The sequence below is a fragment of the Octodon degus genome, unplaced genomic scaffold, assembly GCF_000260255.1.
Source record: "Octodon degus isolate 3935 unplaced genomic scaffold, OctDeg1.0 scaffold00260, whole genome shotgun sequence".
Taxonomy (NCBI): domain Eukaryota; kingdom Metazoa; phylum Chordata; class Mammalia; order Rodentia; family Octodontidae; genus Octodon; species Octodon degus.
This window is the reverse complement of record NW_004524836.1, coordinates 2,535,434-2,547,993: the sequence shown is the minus strand read 5'-3', so window position 1 is coordinate 2,547,993 and position 12,560 is coordinate 2,535,434. Positions and strand designations below refer to the sequence as shown.

At 39.4% G+C, this 12,560-nt stretch overlaps 1 non-coding gene across 1 annotated transcript; it reads right to left on the bottom strand.

The window, feature by feature from the left end:
• Positions 1–7,931: 7,931 nt before the first annotated feature.
• Positions 7,932–8,092, bottom strand: LOC111814045. Its single transcript, XR_002819122.1, has one exon. It is a non-coding gene; the product is annotated as a U1 spliceosomal RNA (small nuclear RNA).
• Between the last annotated feature and the right edge of the window lie 4,468 nt (positions 8,093–12,560).

The window sequence follows — 12,560 nt, the reverse complement described above, 5'->3', positions numbered from 1 at the left end:
CGACAGAGGTTTGATCCCCAGTGTGCAGTGCCAGTCCTGCCCCTGAGGCACGCTGAGTCAGCAAATGAGACTGGGCGTGGTGGTGCACACCTATTATCCCAGGGCTTGGGAGGCCGAAAACAAGAGGATCACCATGAGTCTGATCTGTGTAGTGAGACCCTGTAGACCCTGCAGATCCTGTACCAAATACATTTTAATAAATAAATAAATAAATAAAATAAAAACGTAGCCCCAGCCACTATTAGTGCACTGCTTGATTTGGCTTAGGACAGATTATTTTATTACACTTCAATTCCTTCATAGAAAATGAGGATAATAGAAACTCTCCTTCATGGTTATTATGGTGACTATAAAAGATAGCATAGTGGAGTCCCTAGGACTCTGTGCTCCCCTAATAAACGGTAAAAAGGATGTTACAGCTTGTGTAGATGTCCCCCTAAAGCCTCACAGGTGGGGCTTTTCAGCAGGGCTGAATCTAGAGTGCGTGACACTGGGACTGATTTGTGGTGCAATGAGAAGATTAAGGATGTAAGTGCTACCCGCCCTAAGGTGTGTGGCCTGCATAAGATATAAGGAACAGAAGGAGCCTTGACATTTGCCACTTGCTTGTTTTTGCTGCCTTCTGCCTGCCACGGACCATGTCTCCTCTGCACTGCCCCTCTGCCAGGCCATGCTGCTGTGGGGCCAGTCCACTACGAACTGAAACCTTTACAAGCTGTGAGCTAAGTAGACCTTTGCTCTTTTCAGCTTGGGAGTCAGGTATTTTGTCTGAGCAATGAGAAGTGCAACGAAGACCAACATAGTAGCAAGAACTATTTAACTGATACTTGTACTACATTTCAGTGTCTTCACTTTCACAGTGGGAAGGTGTCATCATGCATTTCTTTGAATCAGACTTTTTTTTCTTTTTTTTTGTGGGACTGGGGATTCAACTCAGGCCCTTGTGCTTGCCAGGGAAGCGCTTATTCTACTGAGCCATCTCCCCGACCTTGCATTTCTTTGAAGTTCATGTGAAAATCACACTTTCTTAAATCTGTCACTAGTTTTATCCAACAAGCATTCTTTCATCCAAATGCATTCCTATAATCTCTTGCAGGAGTCTACATATCTAGACTCAAAATGAAACCAAGTCTATATTCTTTTCTACACAAACAGATCAATTAACATCTAAGACGTGTTTATCTTGAGCCTTATGTTGCTCCAGGGAAAAGCTTGTCAGGTTTGAATTACGATTTATACCTGAACATTGCTGTGTTCCTGACTGGCCCTTTTCATCAGAGCTACAGGACAGGAAAGAGTCTCTGGTTTCACTTCAGGACCTTGTATCTGGCACAGGACAGAAGTTTGCAGGAATAGTGTCAGTGTGGCTTTGGCTAGGTCATGTAATTGAGCACCCAGAAGAAAACAATTGCTCAGAGTTAAGTCTTCATATCTAATTCTTCAAGGTACAAGCATTCTATACAGGGGCCTGGGGTTTGATCCCCAGGCCTGCCGTGCCAGCCCCACCCTGGGGTGTGCTGAGACAGCAATTGAGACTGGGTGTGGTGGTGCACACCTGTAATCCCAGCACTTGGGAAGCTGTAAAACAGGAGAATCACTACGAGTCTTATCTAGTAATAAGACCCTGAACACCCTGTAGACCCTTCCCTAAAATACAAAGCATAATAGTAATAATAATAATAATAATAATAATAATAATAAGGAAATACCTGTCTCGCCATCTCTTATTGTGTCTGTACTAGGACAAATTTTGAAGAAAAATTTGGTCCTTGGGATCAGGATTATGATGAAATGAGCAAGGCATTTATCTTGGATACAAAAGTTAAGGATTGGCAAAACAAGCAAATAAACAAAGTCAGTACTCAACTTAGCATTTTAGTGTAATATTTTAAAAATCAAAGTTAATGCACGAAAATCTACAATGAAACAAAATGTTGAATAAAGAGCGGGTCAGTAGCAGAGGTTGCCAAGCCATAGCAGATCCAAGGTAAACGAAAAACACACCAGTTCTGACTCAGTGGACCTTGTCTTCATGGCCACTTCACCCTTGGAAGGTGTGTGCAAATCATTACTATAATTAAAACATTGGCTTAGAACCTCAGTTAGATCTGTTGTGCTATTAAATATTTCCTGTATAAGAAACTGAAATAATAAATAAAACCTATAATAGATATAGTAAAATGGAAAGAAACTGAACTTAAAGATTAATCAATGAAGATGAGAGAAAGAAAAGATAGGAAAAAAAGGAAGGGGAAAAAAACCTGCAAGTATATGTAAAGGAGGGCTGAGATAATTGGACTAATAATTTCCATCAGTTTTTTGAAAATAGCAATTAATGTTTAGAATTTTCACCTTGGCTAACTCTGTATGCTAATAAGTGCGATCCAAGCAACAACATCAAGGACAGCAAGGTGCAATTCAAAACCCATGGTTGAATACCTCTCATCTTGGTCTTCTAACTAAATGTGTACCACTTCTAATGTCTTATCAGTTATTATACTCTCTTTAAAATAATTTTTTTAAGGGTCAGCCAAATAGCTCAGTGGATTAAAGCACCTGCAAGCAGGCACAGGGAGCTGGGGTTCGATCCGAGGGCCTGCCATGCTGGCCCCGCCCCAGGGTCACACTGAGACGGCGATTGAGACTGTGTGTGGTGGTGTGCACCTGTAATTCCAGCTCTTGGGAGGTTGTAAATAGGCAGATCACTACAAGTCTGATCTAGTAGTGAGGCCCTAAACACCCTGTAGACCTTGCCCTAAAATAAAAAAAAAAAAAAAAAAAGTAAAAAAGACAAGAAAAAATAAGGTTTATTGAAAGCAAGCATTAAGATTCAATTATTTGTCCAATCTTGCATAACTATGCTTGTTAATCTGAGCAACAGATTTCCCAATCAAAAGAGGGAATATAGCAACAATTGCTAATTAGGTATGCTTGTTTTGAAAATCTGTAATACGTGTATTGTTGTATGTTACCCTATTTCTGTCTTTGTTTCTATTTGTTTTTGGTTTTGTTTTTACTCTTCAAAATAAAATAAATCTTTTCCCTTCTTCACTGTTTTCCCTTTCCACATTCTCTTCAACTATTCTGTCTTCTTTCTTCTGTTTTCACTCCCTCAGTTTTTCTTTTACTACTTTCTTTTGCACATCAGCCATGCCCATTTTGTCTTTAGTTAGATTTTGCAAGCAAAAGAATCAAAGAGCCCTTTATTTACAATAACAGAGTCTTTCTGTAAGTCGTTACTATAAGGTGCAAATGCCTGTGCTGATGGTGGTTTATATCCTCTTGTCTTGAGTCAATGTAAAGATCTCTTTGGCCATTCTCATGGCTCTCTTGGCTGTGGAGTCTTCAGTCTGGGAAGCATTTCGCGCTCTGTGAAAGCTGATAAAACATAATGAAGTCCAGAAGTCCCCCTTCAGTCTCTCAGCGGCAATCGTGGAGTAAGTGCTGGTGACAGCAATGGACTCCTCCTCTGTGACTCCCCCGCTCACCAGCACATTCTGTGGAGACAAGGGTTTGTAGGCCACATGTTTGAAGTGAACACCCTGGGCTCGGCAGCACGATTAACGTGGCAGCATCTGGCATTTGTAATCTGAACAAAAGCTCCCTTCCTCTTTGGTAATCTTTATCCCAGATGGGAGCATGGCTTGGTACCAAGAAAGTTTTCAGTTTTTCTCCCAGGGAGAGCTAAGCCAGAAGCACGGAACGCCCCTGGGAATAAGGGTCAGCGCTTTCATCTGTCCCAAGCAGTATCTCAAGAACCGTGAGGACATAACCTCTGGCGAACAATTTTTAATGGAAAGCAATTATACTAACTGATTAGATCCAGTGTTGTAATTCTGTAGCAGATAACCAGGCAGAAGCAGGATGTGGGAGAATTTTTACTATTTTCCAGAGTTTAACAATGGATTTAGCTTCCTTATTGTCAGCCTGAATATATGTTATAGTTCCTTTAGTGCCAATTTTAAGCTAAAACAGTAAAATAAACATGTGATGTGTTTACTCACGTAATGTCCAAACACACACCAAGTGTTTTTGTGGTTGGTTTGAAGTTTTGATTTGATTTTCTGTATTTATTTATTTTTCTTTTAAGAAACAATGTGAATATCCTGTGCTGGGATGAGGTGGGAGGTGGGGGAGATGGCTGTTTTTTCCAGAGGATGGGAAAACTGGAGTTAGTTTCTTTAGGTCTGAGAAGAGGGGAAGCCTTTTTCAAGCAGATGAAAGTACTCACTTTCTGGGGGAGGAGGAGTCGTGGTGAATCCACCATACTTACAGAGTTCTCCAAGTGGAGTGTGCTTCCGATTTGCGTTGTTTGGTTTTGTAGCCAGAATTTCTGATTTTCCTTTAGTACTGGAGATTGAACCCAAGGCCTTCCCGCTGGGTACATCCCCAGCTGTTTTTATTTTCTGTTCTGAGACAGAGATTCACAAGGCTGCTAAATGGGTGGCCCAGGCAGGGCTTGAACTTCTAACACTCCTGCCTCACCCTCCCAAGAGCTCTGAACTGCAGGCCTGGGCCGGCACATCCATTTGGAGCTTGGCATTTTTAAGGAGATCTCAGATGACAATGCTTCGAGAATCACTGACATTTTTATTGCTAGCATTTTAATAAAAAAGATTTCAGTGTATAGAAAAGTTGAAAGATTTTTGAATAAACATTGGTTTAAACCTACCATTGAGATTCTAATTTATTTGTTTATTTTTGTTGTAATAAAAACATTTCACATGTGGCCAGCCAAATAGCTCAGTGGATTAAAGTGTCTGCCTAGACGCAGGGTGGGGGAGTTCAATCCCCAGGTCTGTCATGCCACGCCCCCCCCCCCTTGGGGCACACTGAGACATTGAGACTGGGCATGGTGGAGTGTGCCTGTAATCCCAGAACTTGGGAGGCTGTAAAGCAGGAAGACCACTACGATTCCATCTACACAGTGAGACCTTGTATACCCTGTACACCTTGTCCTAAATACAACAAACAACAACAACAAAAAGGCACCTCACATTTAGGGCCAGCCAAAAAACTCAACTGATTAAAGCACCTGCAAGTAGGCATAGGGGTCTAGGGTTCGATCCCCAAGACTGCCATGCTGCCCCCCCAACCCTGGGGCATGCTGAGATAGCAATTAAGACTGGGTGTGGTGGCACACACCTGTAATCCCTGCTCTTGGGAGGCTGTAAAAGGCGGATCTAGTAGTGAGACCCTGAACACCCTGTAGACCTTTCCCTAAAATACAAAAAACCACCACCACCACCCAAAACATTTCACATGAGATTTACCCTTTTAAACAAAATTTTAGCACAATGTTGTACAATATCTCAAGAATTGGTCATTTTGTATCACTAAAACTTTGTAGTATCTGTTGAGCATCTGCTCCCATATTTCTCTCCCCCACCCAAGCCCTGGCAAACCAACATCTGACTCTAGCTTCTACAGGTGAGTCTGTTTTAAGTACCAGGAGTAAGTTGATCTTGTTGTCTTGCTGTGATTGATTTATTTCACTCGGCATATCCTCAAGACACCCATGTTGTTGAACATTGCAGGATCTCCTCTTTTTTAAAAGATTGAATACCACATTATTGTATGTATTTAGCACTTTTTCTTTATCCATCCTTTTATCAGTAGACATCTACCTTGTTTCTGTATCTGGGCTATGGTGAATGAGGATAAGAAAACTATAGGAACTGCAAATATCTTGTTAAGAGGCTGAATTTAATTCTTTTGATTCATGTTCAGGAATAGGTTGCTGGGCCATTTGATAAATATTTTTATTTCTTTGAGGAACCTTTGTTTCCCACAGTGGCTGCACCATTGTATGTCCCTCCCAATGATGTGAGAGTTCCAATTCCATATTCTCATTAACATTGTTATCTTCTTCATTTTGGTCCAGCCATCCCATTTAGGTGTGTAGTGATATCTCCTGGTGCTTTTGAGTTCATTTCTCTCATGATTAGTGATACTTAGCATCTTTTTGTATACCTTTTTGTGTATCTCCAGTTCTGGTCTCTGACATTTTTAATAAGTGAATGTTGTGTTCTGTTTTCCACCATTGAGTATCTAAGTTGGAGATTTAATCCCTAAGAGATACACGCATATTGTTTGTGCACATTTTGTCTAGAGATATACTTTTCCCTCACTTGTTTCCTTTGCTGTGCAGAAGTTTTTTTTAGTTTAATGCTATTACATTTGACCAATTTCTGCTTTTGTTGCCTGTACTTCTGGAATAATGAGGAAGAAATCATTGCCTGGCCCATTGTCATGGAGTTTCTATGTTTCCTTCTAAAAGTTTTACAGTTTCTTTTGTTTAAGTTTGTCATTCATGTTGAGGTGAATTTTGTGTATGATATAACAAAAAGTCCTATTTCATTCTTTTGTGTGGTCATCCAGGGCCCCCAATGCTGCTTGCTGAAAAACTCTAAAAACTATCCTTTCCCCCGTCCTGTGTTCTTGGCCAAAAGTCAGTTCACCATGGAGGTCTGGGCTTATTTCTGGGTTCTAGGCTCTGTTCTGTCGTTTTGTCTATTTTTATTCCAGTACCATACTGTTTTAATTGTTGCAGCTTTGTATGTAATGCTTTTTGTTTTGTTTTGTTTTTTTGTGGTACTGGGGATAGAACTCAAGACCTTAAAATTGCCAGGCAAGAGCTTATGCCACTGAGCTATTTCCCCAACCTTCGTAATGCATTTTGACATTAGGGCATGTTAGGCCTCCAAATTTGTTTTTGTCCCTCAAGATTGTTTTGGTTGCTTGGGGTCTTTTGTAATTCCTTGTGAATTTTAGGATTTTTTTTTTCTATTTCTGTAAAAAATGCCAGTAGGGATCTTGGTAGGGATCCCACTGAATCTGTAGGTTACTTTGAGGAGTTTGGGAGTTTAACCATATTAAGTCCTCCAGTTCATGTACATGTCATGCCTTTCCAGTTATTTTTATCTTTAATTTTTTTCATCAATGTTCCATAATAATTTTCAGTATACAAATCTTTCACATTCCTTAAGTATACCCGTAACTATTTTATTCTTTTTTGTGCTATTGCAGATGAGGTTGTTTTCTTAATTTCCTTTTTAAATAGATTATTAGTGTACAGAAGCACTATATATATATATATATTATATATATATTATATATATATATGGTATACGGTATATATATGGTATATGGTATATGATATATATATATATATATATAGTACAGAAGCACTATATATATATTATATATAATATATATATGGTATACGGTATATATATGGTATATGGTATATGGTATATGATATATGGTATATGATATATATATATATATATATATATATATATATATATATATATATATGGTATATGGTCTCACTACTCACTACACAGCTAGGACTCATAGTGATCCTCCTATTTTTAGCTTCCCCAGCACTGGGATTACAGGTGTGTGCCACTATGCCCAGACTCAGTGGCTGGCTCAGCATGCCCAGGGCTGGGGCCAGCACAGCATGTGGTGCCAGGGATTGACTCCCAATCCCTGTGCTTGCCTAAGCAGGCGCTTAGTCCTCTGAGTTATCTTGCCAACCTCACAACTGATTTTGTATTCTGCAAATTTACCAAATTCGTTTATTAGTTTCAACAGCTTTTTTGGTGGAGTCTTTAGGGTTTTCTACATAGATGTTATATGATACAGAGTTCAAGTATGGTTTATTAAGGCTCCTGGATTTTACTAACACTTTTAAAGATAGAAAAGTATTAAAAACAGCCAGATATTTTAAATATTGCATGATGTTTATTTTGGTAAACTGTAGGCATTCAGTGAATAAAGTTAGGTGAATAAAGTTAGATGAATAAAGTGAAACTCTTGCCTTTCTCTAAAGAAAGTTGACTTTGAATTAAAGGATGAAGGAAAGCTACATCACATTTAAGATTTAATGAAGACATATATTTCATTTCATTTCTTTTTTTTTTTCAGGGCAAAGCACAAACTCAGTCCCCTCTACCACAAATTATGCAGTCAAGTTTCCCACATTTGAGAAATCACGGGGATCAGCGTACACAGATGGAGTGGACACGCCCCTCCTGGGCAAACCACCTTGGTGATCACCGTACCTCCCCTGCCAGGTAAATACGAAGACACGCGTGTTAAACGTTGGGCACAACCATCAAGTAATTGTTCGGTGAGGAAGCAAGGTGATCTTTAACCAGTAATTAAGTGAAGACAAGCTGATCCTCTTGAGTGTGTCCATCACAACTATGCCGTAAGGAGAGAGTACAGTGATCTGCAAAGGACATGAGCTTTCTCTTCAGGTGACTTGATCTTCAATCCAGCAGTCGATATTTACTAGCAGGATTATCCTGTAAAAGCTATTAGTGTTTGAGGCCGCAGCTTCTTTTTGCTGTAAAATAAAGACAGTATCTATCTTATAGGTAACAGTGTAGACAAGATACATGTGTTGACTTGTGTGATACACGGAAGTCACTGAACACATATTACTCTGGCATGACTTCCCCATGGTTCAGTACTTTTCCTTTTGATTTTTCCTACTGTTCATCTCTCCAACTTGGGTTGTCTCCTTTTGCATGGGATCACCAGAACTGGTGAATTCTTGAAGGAGACTCTGCACATATCTGGAACTCTGTCCTGGAAGTTCTTTTTCTCAGACAATTTGTCTTGTGAACTCAAGCCACATTGGTCTCCTGTTATGCATCTCTGGCACCACTAGCCTTCATTTTTGTTTTCATGTTCAAGGCTTGAAAACTATTGTTTCCTGGATTTTGTCCATTTTTCTAGTTGTTTCAGACAGTAGAATAAATCTGATTGCTGTTATTTCATCTTGACTGAAAGTAAAGAGTCACTATTTTAAAATTTGTTTTTGTTTTAAGTTGTGAACTGCACATGCATAAGAATATTTAAAATATGTATGTATGGGGCTGAGGCGATAGCTCATCGGTCTAAGCACCTGCCTAGCAAGTGCAGGGACCCAGGTTTGCTCCCCTATACCCCATGCAGTGCTGACCAGGGAATCCTGGGTGCTCTGCTGGCCACTGCAACCAGGTGTGGGACACACACCTAAAATCCCATGGCTGGGGAGATTGAAACAGGAGGAGCAATCACTGAGCCTGAGCTGTGTAGTGAGACCCAGCACCAAATAAATAAACAAACAAATATTTGAAATAATGTATGTGTCTTTTTAAATTTTATTTATTTATTTATTGGCAGAACCAGGGATTGAATTCAGGCCCTTGTGCTTGTCAGGGAAGTGCTTATTCTACTGAGCCACCTCCCTGGTCTCCTTAGGTGTCTTTTTAATAATAAAGCAAACACTCATCAACCGTCATAAGCTAAAACATTGACAGTGTCTCCGAACTGCCCTCCAAAGTTCTCCCCAGCTTCACTTCTTTCCTTTCTTCCCCAGGAAAATAATAAAAGTGAATTCACATTTACTCACTTTCTTTCTTTATAGCATTATGATCGATGTGTGGATGCTCAAGTGATGTAAATGTTAGTGCTACCTGTTTCTAGACCATCTATAATGAAATACAGCTCAGGTATCCTTTAGGAAATTGTTCTGTTCTGTATTATTTTTGTGAAGCCCATTCACATATAGTGTCCCTGTTTTCGTTGCTCTTTAGTGTCCACACTTTATTTAACTACTCTTTGTGGATAGACCTTCGAGTGCTTTGAGTTTGGGGTTAGCAGCAGCAGTGCTGCTTTGGTCATTCTTGCTCTGCTTCCCAAATGCTTGCATGCAGGAATTGGACAGACATGGCTGAAGTTGCACTGTGTATACATGTTTTCAGTTTTTATTGATCACCGATCACTCACAATGCTCAGACAACTTTATTCCACCCATAGAGCTTGTCAGAGTTCTCGTTGGTTCACCTCTTCTACACATGGCATTGTGAGATTTTAGCTTTTGCAAAACTGGTAGACACTAGTAGATGTGTAAATGATATTTTATTATCATTTTTATCCCCTAATTTTCAAATAAAGTTGGTGAATACTTTTAATATGTTTGTTATTTGTCTAGCTTTTTGTTTTCTATTAATCTGTCCTTGTTTTGGGTCCAGTACTGGAGACTGAATTGAATCCAGGACCTTTCCATTGAATTGAATCCCCACTCAGTTCTTATTTTCTATTTTGGCACAGGACCCTGCTAACTTGCCAGGTTATCCAGGCCAGACTTGAACTTGCAATCGTCCTGTCTCTACCTCCCAGAGTAGTCTGTGTGCTTTTCTATTCTGAAATATCTTGTCACATTTTATGACACCACACATGGCTGCCTTTCACTCTTTTTCATGGTGTCTTTCCAGAAATTCTTAACTTGAGGCTCAGGAGATAGTTTGGTAGTATAAGGCCTGCCCAGCAAGCTCAATGTCCCAAATTTGATCCTGATACAAAAAAAAAAAAAAAAAAAAAAAAAAAATCTTAACTTTCATGCAACTGTATTTATCAGTTTTTCCCTTAAAACTGTCAATTAAGAAAAATCTTTGAAAAAAGCGTTCACTATCCTCAAGACTACGTGGAGATATTTTTACTTTATCATATCCTTAGAGAATAATTTCTTATCACTCACATTTAAAACTTAGGCAGATGTGGTGGTGCATGCCTGTAATCCCAGGTGACACTGAGATAGAAGGATCGCTGTGCGTTCAAGGCCAGCCTGGGCTGCCTAGTCTCAAACAACACATTTAGAACTTTACTGCACTTAGAACTGGTTCACTGATGACCTGAACTGCATAATTTTTTAAAAAAGTATATGTTTGCAGTACATAATGTTCACCTTCTTTGTATGGAGTTGTTATAGATACATAATGCACATCTCAATTCCTTCATGTATTTCTTTTCCCTCTTGGTTGCCCTCTCCCTCTGTCTCTTGGCCCTCTTCCCATCTGAAGAGCTCTATCTCCATGCTTCCATATTATATTGTATTTCACTCTTAATTTATAGTTTGGGTCTCTCATATCAGAAAACTCACATTATGTTTAAGGTTGTGTGTTTCATCTATATGCTCTGAAGAGAAACCAGAGTTGTGTGTTTCATCTATTTCATTTAAGTGTGGTGTCAAGGCATACCAATCCTTCTACAAATGACTCAAGTTATCTTTCTTTACAGCAGATAAATACCTGATTGTGGGCTAATACCATATTTTCTTTATCCATTCATCTAGATGTTAATGACATATGGGCTTCTTCCAGGATTTAGCTATTATGAACTGCGCTGCTATAAACACAGGTAGGCACATATCATTGCAATATATCTTCAACTCTTTGAGGGAAATATCTTCAAGGGGAATAGGTTGGTTAAATGGAATTCTAGTTTTAGTTTATTAAGGAATCACCATTCTGATTTCCAGAGTGGTTGCACTAGTTTACATTCCCGAGCAATGGAGAAGAGTTCTTCTCTTCATTTTCTATTAATCTGCCCTTATTTTGGGTCCAATACTGGGGAATGAACTGAAACCAGGACAGTGACTATTTTGTATTATGGTGTAGGACCCTGATAAATTGCCAGATTATCCAGACCAGATTTGAACTTGCAGTCCTCCTATCTCTGCCTCCCGGAGTAATCTGTGTGCTTTTCTATACTGAAATATCTTATCCTATTTTATGGTTTTCCCTCATTCATTTTTTTATTATGGACAGTGTGTTATGGGCAATGAGCACTTGGTTTAGACATTTAAATCTTTCACTTCTCTATTTCTCTTGCTTCCAGCCCTTGGCAAACAACCTAGTCCCTCAAGCCTAAATATTTCTCCTTGTATCTCCTGAGAACAAAGCTATTTGCTTATTTTTTGTCTATTCATTATCAATTGCTGTCATCACCCAATTATTCTTTAAAGCTTTGTTTTTTAAAAATACAGGGCGGAGTAAAGGGTGAGTCATTACATTTAGTTGTTACACATTTTTTGTCTCTAGTTTAGAAATTTAGAAAGTTTTCTCCTATCTCTGCTCCTTCCTTCCTTCCTTCCTTCCTTCCTTCCTTCCTTCCTTCCTTCCTTCCTTTTTTCTTTTATAACATTGCTGTTTCAAAAAGTTTAGGCCAGTTGTTTGTGCAGAATTCCTCTCTGTTTTTACTTGTCCAGTTGCTTCTTTAGGATCCAGTTCAGGTGAAATGTTTTGGACAGGAGCAGCACCCAGACGACCAGGTGGTCAGGGCCCCGCAGCCTGGGGTGCATGTCCTCTTCACTACTGCAAATGTTAAAATCAGTTGTCGGATTAAGGCAGTTTCTGCCAGATTTTTCTACAGTAAAAGTTTCTCTCAAATTGATAATATATCGGGTGAAATCTTGTGACTATGCAAATATTTTTCCTAAATAATCTTTCACCTACTATCTTTGAAAGCCACAAAGGGTTTTATTGACTGTTTTTGCTGCAGTGATTGTAAAACAGGGATTTGCTGTCTCCATAATGCTTCTGCATTTGTTAGCCAGGAGTTTTCTGTAAAGAATAATTTGTTTCCACCTTGACTTTTTGGGGTTTTTGGTGGTGTCAAGACAATCCTCCTGGATGCTTCCATTCGGTGCTCGTTCTGATGAGGCGCCAACAGAGGTTTTCTCACCTCGACTCCGGGGCTGCCCGCGCATGCTCCTGGCT